We start from the raw sequence: 22178 nt of genomic DNA, 5'->3' as shown, positions 1-22178 counted from the left end.
TTACTTAACAATAGAATTTAACAGCATATGCATAGTATTAAATAGTGAGACCTAACATAAGAGCTCTTACACATTAATTTTATTTCTGTTTTTTTGTGATCATGAGCCATTAGGACCCACTAGAGTGAGTTCCAAAACACCAAGACTGAAAAACGGACTTACATATAATAAGTCCAGGATGGGCATTTCTCAGAAAATTACCTTTTCTCCAAGGTATGGTAATCTCTGGGTTGCTGTACATATATATATATATATATATATATATATATATATATATATATATATATATATATATATATATATACATATATATATATATATATATATATATATATTTGTATCACTTCACTGAAAGACCATTTCACTGACACCCATTTCACTGAGACCAAATCACCTAAAGTTCATTTCACTGAAAGTTCATTTCACCTAAAACTCATTTCACTGACAAGTAGTACTCTAAGACAAGTCAAAGGTATATGTCCTTTTCACCACTGTAGTGTGATCCTGGTGTTAGTATATATAGTTGGGGAGGTGGGGGGCATAGACCCCCCACATTGGGGGTGGGGGGTGTAGCCCCCACTTAATTTGGTTTTCTGTTGTCTGGTTTTGTTTTACATTATTTGGTAAAATGAGCAATCACAAAAAGCTAGCACCCAACTGGAGATAGGAATATTTAATGTGTGGCAACACAAGACATAAAAAACAAACCGGTTTCGGCCCAATGGCCTTTTTCAGTGTGTAACTCAGTCTATAGTCAACCACCTAGTTATATACAAAACCAAAATACATTAATTAATAATTAAGCAATTATAAGTGTTCATTTAAACTAGGTGGAAATAATCCCCACAGTTTCAAAATCCATTTTTCTTTTTTATTTAACAATTTATGCCCTCCTATTTTAAAGGATCTATGCCCCATAATTCTGTCAATAATAATAAATTTGAAAGTTGCTTTCTTATGAGAAATGGTATGTTTATATAAAGTGCTAAGTCAAATATTTATTTCTAATGTTACTAAGATGTTCTGAAATGCGAAATGTAATGGGTCTACACGTTTGGCCAACATAAAAAGCTGAATACGAGCAAATTGCACGGTAAATGACCCAATCACTGCTACAATTGGCAAAAACATTAAAAGAAAAAACTTTAGAAGTGTTTTTACTAGAAAATTCTTTAGTCTGGAAAATGTGTTTGCAGAAAGAGCAGTGTCCACAAGGGTAACATCCCACAACATTCATCCCATCTAATGTAGTCTGTATAGAATGTTCCATAGGCATGAAATGTTTGTAATAGCTTAAGTGACTCCCCAAAATGTTACCTCTATGAAAAGAGAATAAACATTTATCCCCTAACAAGTCACATAATTTATCATCAGCCAAAAGAATATCCCAGTGCTGTTGCACTAAATCCAAAAATTCATGGGTATTTCTACCATAAGTGGTGGTGAGCCTGATTTTATTGTCCCTCTGAAATTGATGTTTCTTATATGTAAGTAAATACTTTCTGGAAAGCTGTTGAACCTTCCTACTGGTCTTCATTACCTTAGACATAGGATACCCACATTCCCTAAAGTGGTTAATTAAATCTTGATCAAAGTGTTTGTAGTCTTCGGTGCTAGAGCAAATTCTATGTATCCTCATAAATTGTGACTTGGGAATATTGGTAACAATGTGTTTAGGATGATGGCTGGAGGCATGTAGTAATGTATTTGAATGGTGGGGTTTCCTACATAATGAACTGGATAAAGTACCATCAGGTTGTTTAAGTATGGTTACATCCAGAAAGGAAATAGATGTCACTTCATAGTTAACTGTAAACCTTATACCCCATCTATTTTCATTCAAATACTGGACAAATTCCTGTAGATATATAACGTCGAATTTCCACACCATCCAGCAGTCATCCAAAAACTCCTCCAAATATCTATTTCCCCAAGAAAAATGTTATGATTACTGTCATATATAATAATCTGTTCAAGGTAACCCATGAACAGGTCAGCATATATGGGTGCAAAAGATGCACCCGTAGTTATATCTTTCAACTGTAACTAACATTTGCTGTTGAAACAGAATACATTTTTGGACAGGACCTGCCCTGCTAAACACACAAAGAAAGTGTTGAAACCCAGACTATATAAAGACATTTTATCCAACCAATATTCTAGGGCACATAAACCCGCCCAATGTGGAATACTGGTGTAGAGAGACATAACGACCAATGTACACATCAACCAACTTGGTTCCAATTAGGTGTCAGAGACAATATTCAGAAATTTTGTTGTGTCCTGTATCCTTGCTCTAACTCCTGATAATAAAGGCTTTAAGTACATGATAAGGTAAGCAGACAAAGGTTCAGTAAGGGAGCCTTTTCCAGAAACGATTGGTCTCCCTGGGGGTTTATTGATGTCTTCGTGAATTTTTGGAAGAAGATAAAAATACTGTAGATATAGATATTTGGTGGAGGTTTTTGGATGACTGCTGGACGGTGTGGAAATTGGACGTTATACATCTACAGGAATTTGTCCAGTATTTGAATGAAAATAAATGGGGTATAAGGTTTACAGTTAACTATGATGTGACATCTGTTTCCTTTGCGAATGTAACCATGCTTAAACGGCCTGGTAGTACTTTATCCAGTACATTACGACATGCAAAAAAGAAGTTTAAAGGAGAAGAGTGAGACGTTCAAGATTCCATAGAGAGTTGATTTTTCTTTAGCTGTACATATTGCTGTATGCATTATTGAATCTGATGAAGTCCTTTAAAAGTGGTAAAACACAAAAATCACTTATTGTTATAATAAAGTACAGTTTCCATTGTGTGTCATTAGAGCTCATTTTTAATTTTTGTAACAGAATACATCTAATGCAATAAGTGTTATATACTTTAATACTCTCCCCATTCAAGTTCAACTTTACATTTAATTAGGTACTTGTTTCTCAAAGATTATAACAAAATTAAATAAGAATAAGAAGAAAACAATACAAAATAAGCACTATAATGAAGTAAAAGGAATAATCAAAGTGAATAAATAAATAAAATATAGGAAAGCTTATAAAACATAATACAATAAAACAAAATGATTATGGGAAATAGTTTATATTACACATGCTGAGGATGAATAAAGATGTCAGATACTAAAGTAAGTTACAAGCTGAATGCAGAAAAAGAAAAGGTAGGGAAAAATAAACACGTGTCAAATGCTAATTCAAATAAATAAGTTTTGAGCTGCCTTTTAAAGTCATAGTGCACAAGTCATTCTCTCAGCCACTAGGAGAAGAGATTCCAGAGAGAAGTAGCCTGATGACAGAAGGTCTGAATACCTGACGACTCTAACTTAATTTGCTCAACTTTCAATAACCTCATGAAAGACAGACCCAAGCTCTCCTTTAAGTAAGATGCAGACTCCAAATAATGGTACTGACGAATTATCAATGAGTGGCATTATGTAAGTAGCTGATCAGCAGAATTCTGAATATGCTGCTGGCATGATAGTGCATATGAAATTAACTATTTTCCCACCACTTATGGCAATCACTCAAGAACTAATCAGAAACCTAAACATTTTCAAAGAGTGCTGAGAATGGCTCAAGAGAAAGTAAGACAGACTGATAAATAAAGATGGTTGTGTGGCACAAAAGTGAAAGGAGGAAGAGAACATTGCTATGTCAACAAGAAATGGTTCATTCTGCATTACAAGAAGAACTTCTGGGACTAGGACATATTAAATCTGGTAATGACTTTTCAAGTAATGTAAATTTTATTAACACTGATGTTACTACAGTGACTCATAAACTGATATCTGATGAATGAAGTTTAGTCATTATGGAGCTATTATTCCAGATATATTTATATATATATATATATATATATATATATATATATATATATATATATATATATGTATGTATATATATATAAATATATATATATATATATATATATATATATATATGTATGTATATATATATATATATATATATATATATATATATATATATATATAGATGCGCTACAAAATCCTGAAAGTCCAAAATCCTAAAGACCAAAATCCTGAGACCAAAATATTGAAGGTTCAAAATACTGAAAACTCAAAATCCTGAAAACGCACAGGATACCAACACTCACTATATTCCAGCACAAGTACATACAGAAACATATTACCCTTCAAATATATGCAGGGGGAAAAGCCCACCCCCTCCACCCCCTTGTGGGGGCTGTGCCCCCCCACCCCCTTCTATTTAAATATATAAACTCTACACTAAGTGCAATCTTGGGGGTGATATATTTAAGTAGCAGCGGGTGCAGGGGGGCTTGCCCCCCCTACTTAAACTTGGAGAACAGTAATATAGTTTGTGTTTTATTTGTTTCTGTATGTACTTGTGCTGGAATATAGTGAGTGTTGGTATCCTGTGTGTTTTCAGTATTTTGAGTTTTCAGTATTTTGAACTTTCAGGATTTTGGTCTCAGGATTTTGGTTTTCAGGATTCTGTAGCGCTCCCATATATATATATATATATATATATATATATATATATATATATATACATACATACACATATATATATATATATATATATATATATATATATATGGGTTTTGTGGGAAATACAGTCAAACTGCCAGGCTCTGTAATTAAGCAGTTAGTTAACTCTCTACTACATGTGTCATCTAATTAACCACTTGCATATATGGATTTTCTGTGGATAAAAACACAAAAATTTAAGATCAGACTCAGTGGTCAGTTAAGTGAGATGAGAAGAATCTTCTTCTTCTTCTTCTTCTTTCAGCTTTTCCTATTTAGGGGTCGCCACAGTGGATCACCCGACCACTCATGATTGGCAGTAGAGTTTTATGGTGTTGAGTTGCCAGCCTGGCACCCAACCTTCCACAGAAGGCACACACATGCACGCACTCAAGCCTAGGGCCAATTTAGAGTGTCCAATCCACCTACAGCATATCTTTTGGATGTGGGAGGAAACCGGAGCACCCGGAGGAAACCCACGTGACCACAGGGAGGACATGCAGACTCCGCACAGAAGGCACGCCAGCCGAGGATAAAAGTGAGATGAGGAGAATACCTCTTTTAAATACTTACCGAGTATTGCTGGGGGTGAACTTGGGTATTGAAACATACCTTTGTGGTTATAGAAATACTGAATGCAGTATAAAAGTATATGGCATTGAAATAGTGTAGTTTGAATGCTTGTTTATCATCAGGAAAAAATTAGAAATTAGTTATGCTTCCACTTAAAAGTTGGCTGTGTGGGTAGTTGATTGTGCAGCAGCTTGTGTTGTATTAATCTGATATAATTATTTGCAATAATGACTATATAAAGACTAGTTACAATTTTATAGGGTCATAGGTTCATATATACTATGCTAAAGTCTACCAGGGACTTTATAAGCCTAGCAATGCAACCCATCCCAATTGTGCCTTTATGTATCATGGGCATTTTTTAGGATGGGGGTATGTTAGTTAAGAAGTTTCTAGAGGTTATGTGGGGGGGTATGTTAGTTTGGGTGTTACTGTTTGCACCTGTGTATCAGAAGAATGTGGGCAGACCCAGGGTGAATTTCCAATTTCCCATCCATTGGTCAAGGTTATGCTTAAGTAGGGTTAGGGATGGACTCTGCTTCACATCAATGGGGAGATTGTTCCAGAGCATGTGGATCTGCTGCGACACATATCTGTCTCACCAACATGTCTTATTTATATCACAACCAAAATTTAAATCCTTGGATCTAGTGGTTATTATGCTGTTCATTTTGCAGCTGTGCAAAAGGTCCATCAGAGCTGGGTCCGAGGATGCCTTTTATGCTAGGCATAAACAGCCTCTTAGTAACCTGTAAGAGACACAGTATAGAGTTACGGTTTTAAGACATTACTGCTGTCTGGTCAGGTACATGCCAATGCAGGCATTATACTCAAAGATGGGTCTGATTCAGGTTGAATAAAGTGATGCCATGGCTTCCTAGGACCTGGATGCCATACTTTTACTTATAACTTGGGAATCAAAGAATGATTTTCTTACTATCTTGGCCACATGTTGTTCAGAGGCCAGATTACTGTCTACATATGTTCCCACATCCCTGACTACTGGGCCATCTCTTAGGGATGTCTTATCAATGGAGAAAATAGCCTGGGTGGCAGTTTTTCCAAAAGGCACTGAGTTTTAATCTGTGACTTTACCACCAGTCATTTGTCTGTGTTAGACCCTCTTGTAAGATTTTTGTGTCATGAGGTGATTCTATAAAGGTTCCCAATTTGCAGTCATCTGTGATCTTGATCAGTCAAAGGCCCTTGACATTAGTCTTTACCTCCGAGACGTAGATGCCAAATAGGAGCTTTCCCAGCATGGAGCCCTAAGGTACCCCGCTGGTTACCGGTCTTTTAGTCAAGGGGGTATCACCAATCTTGACTTCCTGGGTTCTGTGAGTCAGCTGGCTATCCAACAAGTTATTTAGAGGTTCATGCCCAATTTGGTAAGTTTGTCAATTATACCCAAGTGAGGTATTGTATCAGACAACTTAGCCAGGTTCAGGTAGGCTGTTTGCAACATTTTACCCTGCTCCATTGCCTTGGTGACCTTCCCAAAGAATTTCACCAGGTTTAGAAGGCATGATGTTCCCTTAATAAAGCCTTCCCTTCTCTTAATAAAGCCAAACAGAGTTGGGTCCAGTGTCTGAAAGTGGTCTATGCCTTTTTGATCATTTCTATGATAATTCCCTCCATGATTTTGCATCTTAGATTAGTCAGACCAGGGCAGTTTAATGGTCCACCCTTTTGAAGTGGGATAACCATTGCAGTCATCTATTATTGTGGCAAAAGGCCTATTTTGAGAATATAGTTGAAAAGTGACTCAAGTGTTCCTGATAGGTCATTTTCAAGCTATTTAGGAGCATCCCAGGATACTGTTGGAGCCCATTGAGATTGTGTTTTTGGCCTTAGCAAAACCAGAATCAGTTTCCTGTTAATGCTGGGGGGGGGATCCTAGTAGGTATTTCATGGGGGGAGGTGGGGGGATGAAATTTGAGCTGAATTTGTCAGCTAGCAATTTTGCTATATTGCTCTGCTCAGTGAAGGTGGCACCACTGACCACCAATTCGGCATATTGATGTATGCTGCCTTGAGGTTTTGGACATAGTAGTAGAAGGCCTTGTCTTTAGCCTGTGAGGCTATCTTGACCTTGCAATTTGCCTTGTTTGACTTAAGTGGGTTGGGAGGGTGGCCTAATGGTTAAGGTGTTTGCCTTACAAACACAAGGTGCAGGGGTTGAGTCTCACAAGGGATAATTGGCTAGGCTTAAAAATAGCTCACAAGGGCAGTTAGCTTAGTACTAAGCTATGAACCTATAAGTAGTCCTCATAGTTTCCTGTATAGTTTGATTAAAGAGTCCCTATCATTATGGGAGTTGCTTTTCCTTATTTTAGCCATGACTTTTTTCCTTTTGTTATATACCCTATTAAGGTTAGGATTCCAGCAGTGCAGTTTGTTTTTAGAGTTTAGTTTGGATTTACTTCTAGTAGTTACAGCAGTAGCCTCTCTAGAGCCATTTATGTGGTTGTATAGGGTCTCTGTGAACAATGCTGCATAGGTTGCTGTGAAGTCAGGGTTGGGAGAGCCATTGAATCTTGACAAACTATCAGTTAATAGGATGCATTTGCTTTGGAATAGTTTCTAACTGTTACAGAGTTTGCTGGGGTTTCCGAGTTTATTTTTATTTCAAAGGAAAAGACTTTGTGGTCAGACCTCACCAGTGAAGACGTGACACTGGGGGTGCAGCACTTTCCCATATTGGTGAGTATCAGGTCAAATATGTTTAAACCTTTGGTGAGTTTGCAGAATACATGTTCAAAGGTATTTGTGTTAATAAAGTCCAGGAATTGTTGTGATAGTGAGTATGAGGCAGCATGTTTCCCAATCTAGACAGGAATTAAAGTCTCCAGTGAGTAGGGTATTTGGTTTAATGGTATCTCCAGTAGGTTTAGCTACAAGCTATGGGATATAAGAGACATAGAGGGTGACCTATAGCTTGTTATGATATGGAATGGGACTTTGTCTATGGTGATTTGCACGCGTATAAATTCCTGGACATCATCCTGTTTAACCAACCTAGAATTATGCTTGTTGCTAATATAGATTAAGACTCCTAGACCATTTGTCTCTGTCTGTGCAGATGATGGTGTAAATGTGTGGAAGGCACTGAAGACTTACCCTGCCAGAGTACTTTCTGCGGCTTTAAACCATGTTTAGGCTCCTAGCATTGAGCAATAACACCTTTAGGTTTCTTTGCTATGTCAGTATATTTGTCAATCTAGCATTGCCTAAAAATGGCTCTAAAGGAGTAGATAAAATTTTAGTCAATATTCAGAAGCTGAGGGAAGACTGGTACAGGTCATCCTTTGTAAAGCAACGTGGTTTGTTAATCATGTCCTCCCATGCTGACAAATATTGGATTTCCCTGGCAAGACACCAGAAACTTAGCCAGTTATTGAAGTTAATTATCTTCTGTTGGTACTGAAGCATCATCTGTGGTGAAGTTAATATGTTGTTCAATGCAAGGCATATACCTGCCTAAGACAGATATTCAGAGAGATCAATAATGTTCCTATTCATGTAGCCCAGGGATATACATGTCATGGCATTAATACCCACATGGGCTATGATAGAATCATACTGAAACATGTGGTGTAATGACCTGAGTGTGTGTATAACTTGGCGGGTCCTGGCTCCAAATAAGCAACTAACCATTATCTCCTACTTGTTCAGTCTGGTGAGCTGGGCATCTGTGTGTCTTACAATGGCATCCTTTTTGACAAGAGTCCTGGGTAATGTGTTTGCTTGCCTGATTTACTCTTGGGGCTCCACTGGGTATAGATATAAGTGTGTGTGTGTGTGTGTGTGTGTGTGTGTGTGTGTGTGTGTGTGTGTGTGTGTGTGTGTGTGTGTGTGTGTGTGTGAGTGTGTGTGTGTGTGTGAGTGTGTGTGTGTGGTGTTTGATGTTGCTTTTGGTGAATGTTTTAGAGAGCGCTGAGAATAGGCATTGCCATTTATAGGCTTTGATGTCTTTCAGGTTTGGGATGATTGTTTTTAGTGCCTCAGCAAAAGTTGGTCTATGTGTGTGGTGGACACTGTGACAACCTTGTTTCTATGCAAGATGTTTGCCTCCAGTGAAATTGTATATGTGCATCGCTTGCATACTGTCCTTGTTTCTTTAAGGATTAAATGGTGGTCTGTGAACATGAGACAATTGCTACATTATTTCAGAATGCCCATATCTACCAAGCTGGGTACAGAGACATTTGGAAATTGTTTATCTATGTTGTTTGGAACTGTATTTGGGTGGTCTATTACAGACTGTGGACTGAATTATACAGAGGTCTCCCTGGGTGGTCACTGGAGATTGGCATTAGACTTGGTCAGATTGTGTTAAGATTTGATAGTGGTGCTGTTTAATGTGCATAGTAGCTGCTCTAAGCTTGTCTCTGTACAATGGCTATGTTTTAGCTACATTAAGTAACTGGTTTCAGTTGTAAAGGAAGTTTTATAGATAAAATTTACTTTCTAGGCATTTGTGTCTGTACAGGATACTGTTAAGCTTTTGATGCAAAAACACCAAGAAAGATTGCTTGTGAGTGAAATGCTACAACAAAACAACTTAAACAAACTAGCTTGACAAGGAACTTTCAAGTATTAGGAGCTTTAGTATGGTTTAAAAGCAAAATCAGCAAATAAAACAAAAATAAAGCTGCAGCGCACAAGTTAGTTAACTGACATGCAAAACAATAAAATAAATCTCTTATCTGTCAGGAATGGAGCAGGATTAAATCAGGACCTCCTTAGAGTGTGGCAATGGTGCCAAGCAGATGGGACCTCTGGGAAAATGAGTTGGAGACAATTTTTAGTAAGAGAGGTTTACTCAAGTGCAATACCGGTTTGCTTGGAATTCACTTAGTATTATGGATATGTGGAAAACAATGGGTGAGAAAGAGCTTAAATAGGTACACAATCGACAGTAGCAATGAAAGAGGAGAGGGAGAGATGTTAGAAGTCAGGTTACCTTAAGGGGTGAAATCCAGAGACACAGCCTTTTAAAACCACAGCAAGAGGATGGTGGGAGGGCTGAGAATAGAATTCAAACTGGAACTCTAGTCCTATGGTTAGAATTTCAGAAACTTTTAGCTTAATGTCTCAGGGGGAGGCTGGAGCAGACTCAAAGAACAAGGGAAAAAATAGTAGCAAGTGTGATGGTGTGAAGTATTGCCAGCTGTGCCAGGGGAAGTAGGGCAGTGGATGTGTAACATATGCCAGCAGAGCTAGCTGGAATTTTGTAAAGAATTATATGTCATTTGTATATAAAACTGATTTGTACAGGTGCTTGTGTTGAAAAATGTATCTGTAAAGCTGCTTGTGTTAAAATGTACCAAAACAGTGGGTCCTGACTGTATTGTAACTGAATGAAATATATAGTTTAACACAGGATGCTGGGAGAGAAGAGGTTAATCACAGTACAGCTACACTTAATTTTGAAAAATCTTATGAAATTAAAATTACTGGCCCTAGGCCAGAAATATGTTATTTCACAGTTTTGAATGAAGCCAGAGACTCAATGTCTGTAAGAAGTATGTTTTGTTAAATGTAGAAATTGTTTTACAGCTTCCAGATGCTGCAATAAACTTTAGCAAAGCTCAAGATATGTATTGTAACACATATGTGCTAAATCCTAGCTTCAAGTTATGAGGGTAATGTGGGAAACAAAAATCAAATCACCAGATCTATGTGATATCATTTTGCAATCTAAGATAAAAATGATGTTTTAATACCAGATGAGAGAGAAGTCTCAATCCAGTCTATTTCTTAGAAAGACAGTTGACCAAAAGGCTCTGAAAGGATTGCAATGTTTTTAAATAAAGAAGAGAAAGGAGGAATGGAAAGACAGACAGGATGGAGATCACATTAGACTGAAAAAGCAGAAATATGGAATGAATATTTTGTTTTTGTCCTTACGAAGAGAAACAATGGAATAGTGTCATGCTAGGAAAAAGACAGTGTAGAGTGAAAAAAAGCAGTGAACAGACACCAGGATAAAGAGGGAGGAGGTGGAGAGGGGACTGGCCATTGTTAGGGAGAGTAAAGTACAAAGACCAAATCAGCTACTACTCAGAATCCTCAGCAATCTGACCAGTATTCTGCTATGCCCGTTAATGAAGTGCTTGAATGGATCACCAGCCAGTGCAGAAATGTCTGAGAACTGGAGGACAGGAAGTGTCCCTGTATAACAGTGGGCAGAGCAGGAAAAATATGGGGAACTACAGGCCTGTTAGATTAGCATTAGTGGTATGAAAAGTGATAGAATCCCGAGGAGAAGGTTGGTAGCATTCCTATATGAGAAGACTCTTTGGAGCAACATGTAACATGAATACATGGTCAGAAGGAGATGTCACTCAAATATGATCCAATCCTTTGACTAGGTTAGAGGTAAGCTTGGCAGAAGAATACAAGCATAGTCAACCTCAACTTCAGCATGGCCTTTTGACTCAGTCCCATACAGGAAAATGATAGGAAGACTGAAGGCGTTGGAAATAGGATCAAAAAGGGAGGACTTGGAGAGCTGCATGTCTGAATGGTAGGACACAGATGGCTGTTGTGAGACAGCTGATGTCAGGAATAAGGAAAATGAGTAATACACTGCTCCAGTGATCCAGCCTGAGTTCAGTACACTTCAGTTTGTTTGTCAAGATCATCTTCACTGCGGATGCAGAGATGGGTACACCAGTGGAGGATGGGTGAAGGGAGCATCGAGGAAGGACCTAAAAGGCTAACTGATTTAGCAGGAAAGCGACAGGTGAGGTTCTCACAGGCAAACGCAAAGTAGTGCACTTAAGCCAGAATAACATTGTACCCTGAATCAGCCCTCAGTAATTCAGCAACTTGGTGTTGGAATTCTTAACAGAAGAGAAGGAAAGGGATACAAGGTGTTTATCACACTTGTACTGGACAATAACAAATATAGTAAGAAGGTAGTGGCAGCAGCTAAGAGAATGCTGGGCTTTATCTGCAGTGGGCAGACCCAGAAGAAAACAGGTTATGTTCCTACTCTGCATAGCCCAGATTTGACATCTTGGGGGATGTGTGCACCTCTGAAGGCCTTATTAGGAAAGGAACGTTAGGTTACTAAAAATGGAAATAATTCAGAGGAAAGCAACCAGAAATCTCCAGGGGATGGAGATGAAAGAATATTACCAAAGGCCAGAGCAACAAGGTTTCATCTTACATGAGACTGGTAGAGGCAGAGGGACATGACACCAGTCTACAGTATCATGTCAGACAGACAGAGAGATGTAAAAAGGTCATTCTAGTGAAAAGGGGGAGAAAGGGGACAGTTGTCAGACTGTCGGAAGTAGCTACAGCCTGATTCTCTGAAAGTTCTTCACATAGAGGGCCGTGGACCTATATAGGGGGTTAACAGAATGGGACAATGTCGACATTTAGGGAAGTATAGGACAGGTGAGGAAAGGGTGACAGAGAAAGTGGAAATGAATGGGCTGTAGAATGTAAAAAACATTTAAAGGGAAGATTAAACAGGTTTGCTATCTCCTTCTGCCATTAATAAATGTAATGAAATATAAGAAAATGTGTCTGTTGCTGTAGTTGGTGAGGTGATAATGACTGCAAGATTAAATGACTTTTTTACTTAATTATTTAACGTTAGCTGCCCTCTCATTATATTGTTATTAATTTAGTGTCAGAAGAAATACACACTGTCTACTTGCTGTCTGTATTACACCATACAAATCCATGTAATTTCACTTTGAAGTCCTATTGCTTCACTAAGATGCCAAGACAGAAACAATTACCACAGTATCTGTAAGCTTGTTTCGATCATAGGGAATTAAAACTCCTACCCTGCTTGAACTACAGCTTAATGGAAAAGTGATGCATATTTTAGAATACAAGACAAGTAATAAAATAGCAATCCAGTGAAGTGTAAAAAGCAAATTGCATGGCCCACAGGTGAAAGAGACAGGACTAGTGAGAAGAATGAAAATTCAGACTACATTCTACATCCGAAGGTAATTGTTTCTACACTGGAAAGTAAAGTGTGAATTTAAATATTCAGCCCCTTACATTAAAATTTAAAAAGGTCTGCCCTATTTTCGTTACCAAGCTCCTACAGGCAACTCAGTAATAGGCTGGTGACAGTGTCCGAGTCCTTTGTCTTTCAAATAGTCCCCAGCCTACCTAACAAAAGGGGAGCAGAGATGATGTTTTAAATTATTGTATATGCTGCTTTTTTTTTTTCTTTTCCTTGGTTTTATGTACTTTTTAACCTAAATGTCATACGGGGCTCGTGAAATGTAAACCCAGGAGAAACAAACAGAACTAGATAAAAAAAAATCACATGGCACTCACCAGTTTTCATTACTAAATGTCTGTCATAAATTATAGCTGTAACAGCTGTCACTGCAACCAGATGGGTACAAACAGGCAGTAAGGAAAATGATGCAGCATACACCAACGTAGAAATATAGCAAAACATGCAGTATTTAGTGACATTATGACTTACCTGTCACTTACATGTTTATTATTAAATTTACTATGACTCTCTTTGCCTATGAATACTTATACACCCTGTAAAGCTTTACTCAGTTACAAATGCCTATGAAATAAAACACAACAGTGCATTGTTGACAGGAAGTAATATATTCCAAGGCACGTAATAAGACACAAAGCTGTAAGTGCCATTTACATCTACAATAACAGATGACAGACTGGATAGGTTTTTTTTAAATCTAAAATGAATAAACTGAGAAAATTTAAAGAGACAAAATACTCATTTTTTTTACAATTCTGAGTAACTGCTGTTGCGTCACAGGAACACAGGCAGGCCTACTAACTTTAATGCCAGTGACATGTATTGGCAAACAAGCCAAGGTCATCCCTAAAACACCAGCTGGAATGAGGAAAGTTAGTTTTCCATCACAAGGGAGAGAATGTGAATTTCACTGCTGCATGTTTGGCATTTGGTAGAAACTTAACATAATGACAGGAAGTTTTATAAGAAAGGTGGACATGTGATGCATAGAGGCACATATAGGAGTGGCCATATCAGCCATGTAACATCATTATAGACTGCAAACACAATGATAAAGAAAGACTTTCAAATTAAATGGTTTCCCTCCCCAGGGTACATTTCATGGATGGCTTCTAGAGAACAACACCCTAAATTCAAATTCTGTGCTTAAGACTGAGCAACCTTCAATCCTTAGAACACTCTGATGGGAGTGTGGTATTTACCAGGACACAGACCAATACATTAATCTCACAGTTGGAAGTACTGTCTGTCTGCCAGAATGTCCAGTCTGTGGCTATGGTCTTAAAGTACTCCCCCAACAAATGTATTAGTTAGAAATGGTCCGCTGAGCTAATAATGTCCACCACATACATGAGCAACATTCCCTGGAGGAATCTATTGATTACAACAGGACTCATTTCTTGTCTAGGATGCCTTGTACAGAGGTTTGCATCTAGTATCATACCACAATGATTTAGCAGTGAGAAGACTACAACAAGAACCTCATCCTTCTGGATTAAAGCAGAGGCAATCATTCAGTCTTTCCTCAAAGACTGAAAGGACCAAGACAGCATTTCGCTCAAAGAATAAAGTTCTTGCATGGCAAAACAAACTAGAAGCAGGAAGTTAGTGGCCTGGAAGTCAGCTTTCTCAACTTCCTTTTTTAACCCTAGTAAGGGTTCACAGCTCCCTAATTTCAGACAGGTTCATCTCCAACAGCGCACAACCCTTGTCAATTGCCAAGCTGCATTTTTTTTAGGATCGATATACCCTGTGTTGAAAAATCAAACTTTATTTCTCCTTTCTCTTCACTCAGCTTGACCTGTTCTGTGCAATGCAGAAATTTTCCCTTCCAGGGCTGCTGTAATTCAAATACAAAGTAAAAAAAAAATCTGGTATCAGTTTCTTCAAGTTCTATCACTTCTGATTTCTGACTCTCAGTTTACCCAATAGTGGCAAAAGGCAGTACTGATAGCACAGCAAGCTGGAATTTTGTAAATAATTATATGTCATTGGTGAATATCAAAATGATTTATATAAGATGCTTGTGTTACAAGTCATGCATATATTAAACTGCTTGTACAGACATGTGTGTGTGTATTGAAAGAGTATTTGTAAAATGTTTGTTTTTAAAATGGATCTGCAGTGTGCCCTACTGGAAGAGAATAGAAATGTGCATGCCCTATTGTAACTGTTTAAATGTATATATTTTAACACTGGAAACTGGAATACAGGAGGTTAACTTCAGAAAAATAACTGAAATTAAGTTACTTTATGGCTAGGCCATAAAAGATGATATATTTCAGTTTTTAATGCAGCAAGAGACACAATGTCTGTACTAGGAAGCTTTTGGTATTGTCTTTAGGGTGAGCTAATTATTAGTACTGAAAGCATGAAGGAATGCAACTGTTTTATGACTTCCAGCATCTGCTAGAGATCTGAGGAGAAGCCCGTGTCTGTATATTTTTTACAGGTAGATGCTAAATACTGCCATCTTTAGCAATGGGGTTTTGTCCTGGGGACCAGAAGTCAGATGACAAGAAGTGATGTCATTCTGTAAGCTATCCCAGCAGTAGTATTTGAGATATTATTTTGAGAAGTCTCTTAGTGAGACAGAGCTTTCTGCATTCTGTCATGGACCTGACAACAACTAGAAGATTCATTCATCACATCTACCTTGCTCTAGTAGTAAGTTACTAAGGTATAGTAATTCTCTTAGATACAGTCAGGAATATTGAGAAGCTTAGTTTAGATATTATTTTATGTATTTATTTATTTCAGACTGTCCATCAATGTTGTTTTAAATATTTCCTGTGGTTTTGAACTCTGATGTCACTGTGAATATATATTTAGTATTGTCTTGCTCTTTTATTATTTATTATTAAATATATTCAAACCTTTCATTGTGGCTAATCTGTGTAGAGATATTTAAGTTTTGAGAGTACTTGCATATTTACTTGATGACACTGTGTAGGCCACTCCTAATATTCTTGCTCTTGGTCAAACTACCATTTGTGTTAATATTAATATTACACAGTGAGATTTGACACATTTTGTTAAGGGCCTTAATGTAGCTGATAAGGAGTGACTGGTGGCAGTAATAACTACCGTATAGTCTGTGCAGAAGGGGGCATAGCTAGTAAATCTGTGCCAGCCTTTCTCAGGTGTGTGTGTGTGTGTGTGTGTGTGTGTGTGTGTGTGTGTGTGTGTGTGTGTGTGTGTGTGCGTGTGTGTGTATGTATGTGTAAATCAAACCTCAAAGAGTGTGTGTGTGTGTCAGCTACTTGGGACACAAAGCACTGGCTGGACAGAAAGGGTGCTGGAAGTCTTGGCTTGGTCACTCAGCTGAGATCTCAACTCTGTGCCAGTGGGGAGTCTTATTGGGGATCTGGAGAAAGAGGGGGAAACCAGCCATCAACTGACTGAGGTCTCTGTATGCTCTTAAGGGAAATTGCACTTGATGCAGAGAGTTGCCTCTGGAAATACTGTGTGTATACTTGTCATCCTCTCAGTGATCAATGTCCCCCACTGTTGCCAGTGGTGAGTATTGAGGCTCTTTGATTACTGGTCCAGTTGTGGGTCATCACACCAATCAGCATGAAAATTTCAAATTTTAAGTCTCACTTTTTTTTCTTGTGAGTTAAAAGACATCTAAACATATAAGCATTGCCTAGCTTATTAGTGATTCTCTAAGGAGACTATGGAGGACCCCCCCCCTCACTAATAAACAACATTCCCTGACAACTAATTCATCAATCACAGCTGACCCTTGTCTTCCCCAACAGCCTAGGCACCATGGACAGTAGTCTGCACCCTGAATCAGGCCTGAGTAATTTGTCAGTGTGAAAATTAGAACCTTAGTCCCAGCCATCTGACTGATAGTACAGTCAGTTTCAGTCTTCCTGGTCACAAAGGTTCAGAGGCTATGTAAAAGTCTATTTTTTAGACTCAGAAAATTAAGCTGTAATGTGTATCTCAGAGCAAAATCCTTATGATGGCAACGTGATCCGAATGTCAGTATGCAGCTTTCCGTCCTTCCTTTTCAGGCTATAATAAGAATTCACAACTTGTCTAAATTAAGACATAGTTTCCAGACAGCTCACAATTCCCATGCCATAGAAAGATACATTTTCCTGTTCATGGGTATATGTAATGGCAAAAAATAAGCCTTTTGTCTCTACATTCTTCCAATTCTATGTGGTTTGTGCAGAAATGTTTCTTATTAGAAAAAGTAATTCTCCTCTGATTTGTGGACGAGTACTGCCAGCCAACACAATAAAGGCAGATTTTAAACATGGTGTTTCCTTTTTTTCCTCTGCAGCATAAATTCTTGTCTGGATGCAAAAGTGTTGTATACTGTCCTAGAGAGGCCACTCATGTGACACATAACTGTCCTAAACAGTGTGCCAATCAACCAAAGCCCCCAAGGCAAAACAACATGCCAAACGCACTAATCATTAATCATAAGTGATTCGATAGTGAGGCACACTGATATCCCACTCACTAGGTTAAATAAGGAAAAAGTAACAGTCATCTTCCAGAATCCACCACATAACACACACACTCAGGTCCCTCAACAACAGGTACAAATATGACTCTGTCATTGTACAAGTGGGTGTTAATGACCTGAGACGTACCTCCCTGGACTGCATGAAAAGAGACATGGAGAAGCTCTCAGATTATGTAGCCCAGGAGGGTATGACCCTAGCCCTGAGCAGCATCCTACCATCACCCAGAATGATAACACAGTACAAGCAGAAAAAGATTGATTTCAACAATTGTCTAAGTTTCTGGTGTCATTCTAAGGGGATCCAGTATCTGTCTGCCTGGGATGACATGATTGACATACCACAATGCTTTGCCAGAGATGGCCAGCATCTGTCACCCCTGGGCTTCCGGATACTGGCCAAGGCTCTTGCCACCCCTATACTGCCTTTTTTAGGTGGTGTTCCAAAGACCAAATTACCAGCCTAACAGCTACAAACAAATGCAATCTGAGGGTCATGCTGCTCAATGCTAGAAGTCTAAATCTCAAAATGCACTCACTCAAAGCACTCCTTAAAATGGAATAACATCAACATTTGTGCTGTAACACAGACCTGGTTCAAAGCAGCAGAAAGCACCCCTGCACTACCAGGCTATAACTCATTCCACATCTTTCGGCCCCAGAACTTGGACCAAAACTACAAAGGCGGTGCTGTTTGCATATTCATAAAGGATGTGCACACCTCCATACTGGTAGCCCAACATAATGCATCAGAGATACTTCAGGTGCAGCTAACACTGGATAAGACAGAGATTCAGGTCGTAGCCTGCTATAGGTTCCCAACCATGTCCCAAGACTCACACTCCATGTTTCTAAGCACCCTGGAGAATATTAGGGTCCAACCTAACACTCTCGTACTGGGCAACTTCAACTACCTCTCCATTAACTGGGAAAACTACTCATCTACCAATGCACTTGGCCAACATTTCCTGAAATTCATTAATCCATTAATTCCAATGCCCTGGACCAACTCGTTCTTACCCTAACTAGAGGTAGCAACATCCTTGACCTTGTCATTATTAACATGGTGACCATTGCATTACACCAATAGTCAACTCCTCCCTGGTTAGATCCAACCACAAACTAATCACACTGGAAATCTACACCCCCCCCCTCCCCGCAAAGGTAACCACCATGAAAAACGTCTTCAAAGCTAACTTTGGGCTCCTAAAAACAGAGGTGGCTAACTTTACAGCACCCATGCAAATGGAGAATAGTTGCATGACAGCTGGATCATACACCAGTGCACTGTACAAACACGTACACAAATGCATGACTCTCACCATACCCAATTAAAACAAGACACTCTCCTCCAAGAAAAGGAAGCCAATCTGGTGGTCACCTGCCATAAACAAACTCTACAACAGAAGGAGGAAACCGATGCGGAATAAGGTGAAGTCCTAAGACTGTAAAAACTCCCTTATCAGCCGCAACAAAAAGTTGAGATCACTCATCAACTCCTCTAAAGCTAGCTATGAAAACAGAATTGCAGCAGATAGTAAAGACAACCACAGGGCGGCCACAGTGGTGCAGCGGTTAGTGTGGCTGCCTCACAGCAAAAGGTTCTCCAGTTCGATCCTCGTCTCGGGTGCCTTCTGAGTGGAGTCTGCATGTCCTCCCTGTGGTCGCGTGGGTTTCCTCCAGGTGCTCCGGTTTCCTGCTACATCCCAAAGACATGCTGTAGGTGGACTGGACACTCTAAATTGGCCCTAGGTGTGAGTGTGTGTATGTGTGTGCCTTCTGTGGAAGGTTGGATGCTGGCTGGCAACTCAACACCGTAAAACTACTGCCAGTCATGAGCGGACAGGTGATCCGCTGTGGCGACCCCTAACCGAGAAAAGCCAAAAGAAGAAGAAGTAAAGACACCACAAGGCCTTCTACAGTTATGTAAAGAATGTCCACGGCAATATCCAGATTTGCTTGGAGCTACTGCACAATGGTACCTCCTATACTGAGCCGACACATATTGCCAATATACTGGCTGACAGATTCAGTGCCAACTTTACCCCTCTCCCCCCCAAAGACCAATCACAATACCAGTAGATTGCCAAGCACCCAGTATTACTGCTGCACAGGTTAAACAGCACTGTCCAAGTCCAAGAATACAGCTTCTATGGGACCTGACAATATCCATGGCTGTGTTCTACATGAACTACAGAGTGAACTGGCACCTCACCTGTGTGCCCTGTTCAAACACAGCCTCACCTCAGGCTTTGTCCCTACTGAATGGCACGCTGCTACAGTCATCCCTCTTCACAAAAGAGGAGTGACTACAGTCCCTGGGAACTATTGCCCCATTAGCCTGACAAGTCTGATATGCAAAGCTATGGAACACATCATCATGGACCTAATAAACAAGGGTACAGGTAATCTCCAAACTCTGGATCCCACACAGTTTGGTTTTGTGAAGCCTAGATCATGCCTGCTCAACCTGGTTGACTTATTTGAGTCAATCACCAGAGCTGTGAATGAAGGCAAGGTGGTTCATACAGCCTACCTTGATCTGGCCAAGGCCTTTGATGCCATTCCCCACCCAGGAATCATAGAAAAACTCACTAAGCTAGGCATCAACCCCTGTATCACTAGGTGGGTTGCAAACTGGCTCATAGATAGAACCCACAGTGTGAAAGTAGCTGACTCCATGTCAGACTGCCAATCAGTCATGAGTGGAGTCCCACAGGGTTTGGTGCTGGTTCCTCTCCCGTTTGGTATCTACTTCTCTAAGTCCAGGCCAACATGAAGGGACTCTGGCTGACAAAGTTCACAGAGAATTAAAAGTTGGGAGCTATTACTAACTCCCCAACTGATATTTATATCCAAGGCCTCACTGAGACCAATGACTGGTGTCAGAACTATGGCCTTAAGCTCAATGCCAAAAAAATGTGTCATCATCCCCTTTGGGAAAAACTCGGTTCCCATGAAGTACCACGTCAATGGTAGTCCACTGAACACAAAAGGCATTATAAGAGATCTGGGAACACAGATTGACAGCAACCTCTCTTTTGACCACCACATTGCCACTGTGGTCAGAAAGTCCTTCTATGTGGCACATCTCATTACTAAGGGTTTTGCATCCAGGAAGAAAGAGGTCATTGTCTCCTTCTACTCTTCCTTCATTAGGCCAGTCATCGAGTACAATGCCCCATTTGGCATGTACCTCACTAGACACCTGCAACAATTGGAGAGGGTGCAAAAGTACCTCACAAAGAGGATCCTAGGCCTTAAACAATTGTCCTATATGGACAGACTCAAAAAACTCCAACTATTCTCTGTCTCATATCGCCTACTTAGAGGCGATCTCTGCTTGACTTACAAAGCCATGTCTGACCCAGCTCTGTTAGAAATGCTACATCTAAAGAAATTCCAATCCCTCCACACCACATGCTCCAGAGACCTCAACCTCTGTACCATGATCAACAGAACATGCTGGAGGAACAGGTTCATAACCCAGAGACTGCCCATGCTATGGAATAGACTTCCCATACATGTCACACCGAGCACCTCACTGGCCCTCCTCAAGAGAAATCTTGATGAGTGGATGGTTCATAGGTTCATAGATTCATAGGTTGGTACTAGGCTATTGGCCCTAGGGCCTATACAAGCCTAGTCATAACAATTCCCTGGCTATTTCTTCCCACACTATTTACTTCCCTGGACCCCTGTCCAGCAGGGTGACTGACATGATCCCTGGGGTGAATTTCCATTCTCCCATCTAATCATCAAGGTTCCTTTTGAAGAGGGCCAAAGAAGCACTCTGCTTGACATGTATGGGCAGTCTATACCAGAGTCTGGGGAGTCTCTAGGTCAGGAACCTATCCCTCCAGCATGTTTTGTTTATTGTGATGACAAGGTTTAGATCCCTGGAGCATGTGGCTCTGAGGGATTGGGATTTCTTTAAGTGTAGCATGTCCAGCAGCTCTGGGTTTGACATGGCCTTGTATGTTAAGCATAGATCGCCTCTGAGTAGACGATATGTGACAGAGTATAGCTGGAGTTTTTTAAGGCAGACAGCATAGGGCATCTGCTTTAGGCCTGTGATTCTTTTTGTGGGGTATTTCTGCGGCCTTTCCAGTTGTTGCAGATGTCTTGAAAGGTACATACCAAACGAGGCATTGTATTCTATAATAGGTCTAATGAGGGATGAGTACAGTGGGACAATGACCTTTTTTCTGGATGAAAAGCCCTTAGTGATGAGGTGCACCACATAGAAGGATTTCCTGACTGTTGAGGTAATGTGGTTATCGAAGGTGAGACCACTGTCCACCTGTGTCCCTAAGTCTCTTATCACACTTTCGGTGTTTAGAAAATTCACCCGAAGGATCACTCCAGTGACTCTACTCGAAAGAGGCACTGGGAACTAAGGTTGGGTGGCATGATGTCAGGGTAATCCTATGGGCTAGACTTGTAAAGGATCCAGGGCCATTAGCCTAGTACACACCTATAAACGTATAATGCCCATGGGCAGCATTGCTTAGATCCCAGTGATTTGGCACTGAAAGGACAAGAGCCTGCAACTAAGCCATCTGGATGACAAAACTGCTAACTCCTTGGTCTT

The sequence above is a fragment of the Protopterus annectens genome, chromosome 10.part0, assembly GCF_019279795.1.
Source record: "Protopterus annectens isolate FY-2018-M chromosome 10.part0, PAN1.0, whole genome shotgun sequence".
Lineage (NCBI taxonomy): Eukaryota > Metazoa > Chordata > Ceratodontiformes > Protopteridae > Protopterus > Protopterus annectens.
The sequence above is the reverse complement of the archived record's forward strand: the minus strand, read 5'-3'. Positions refer to the sequence as shown.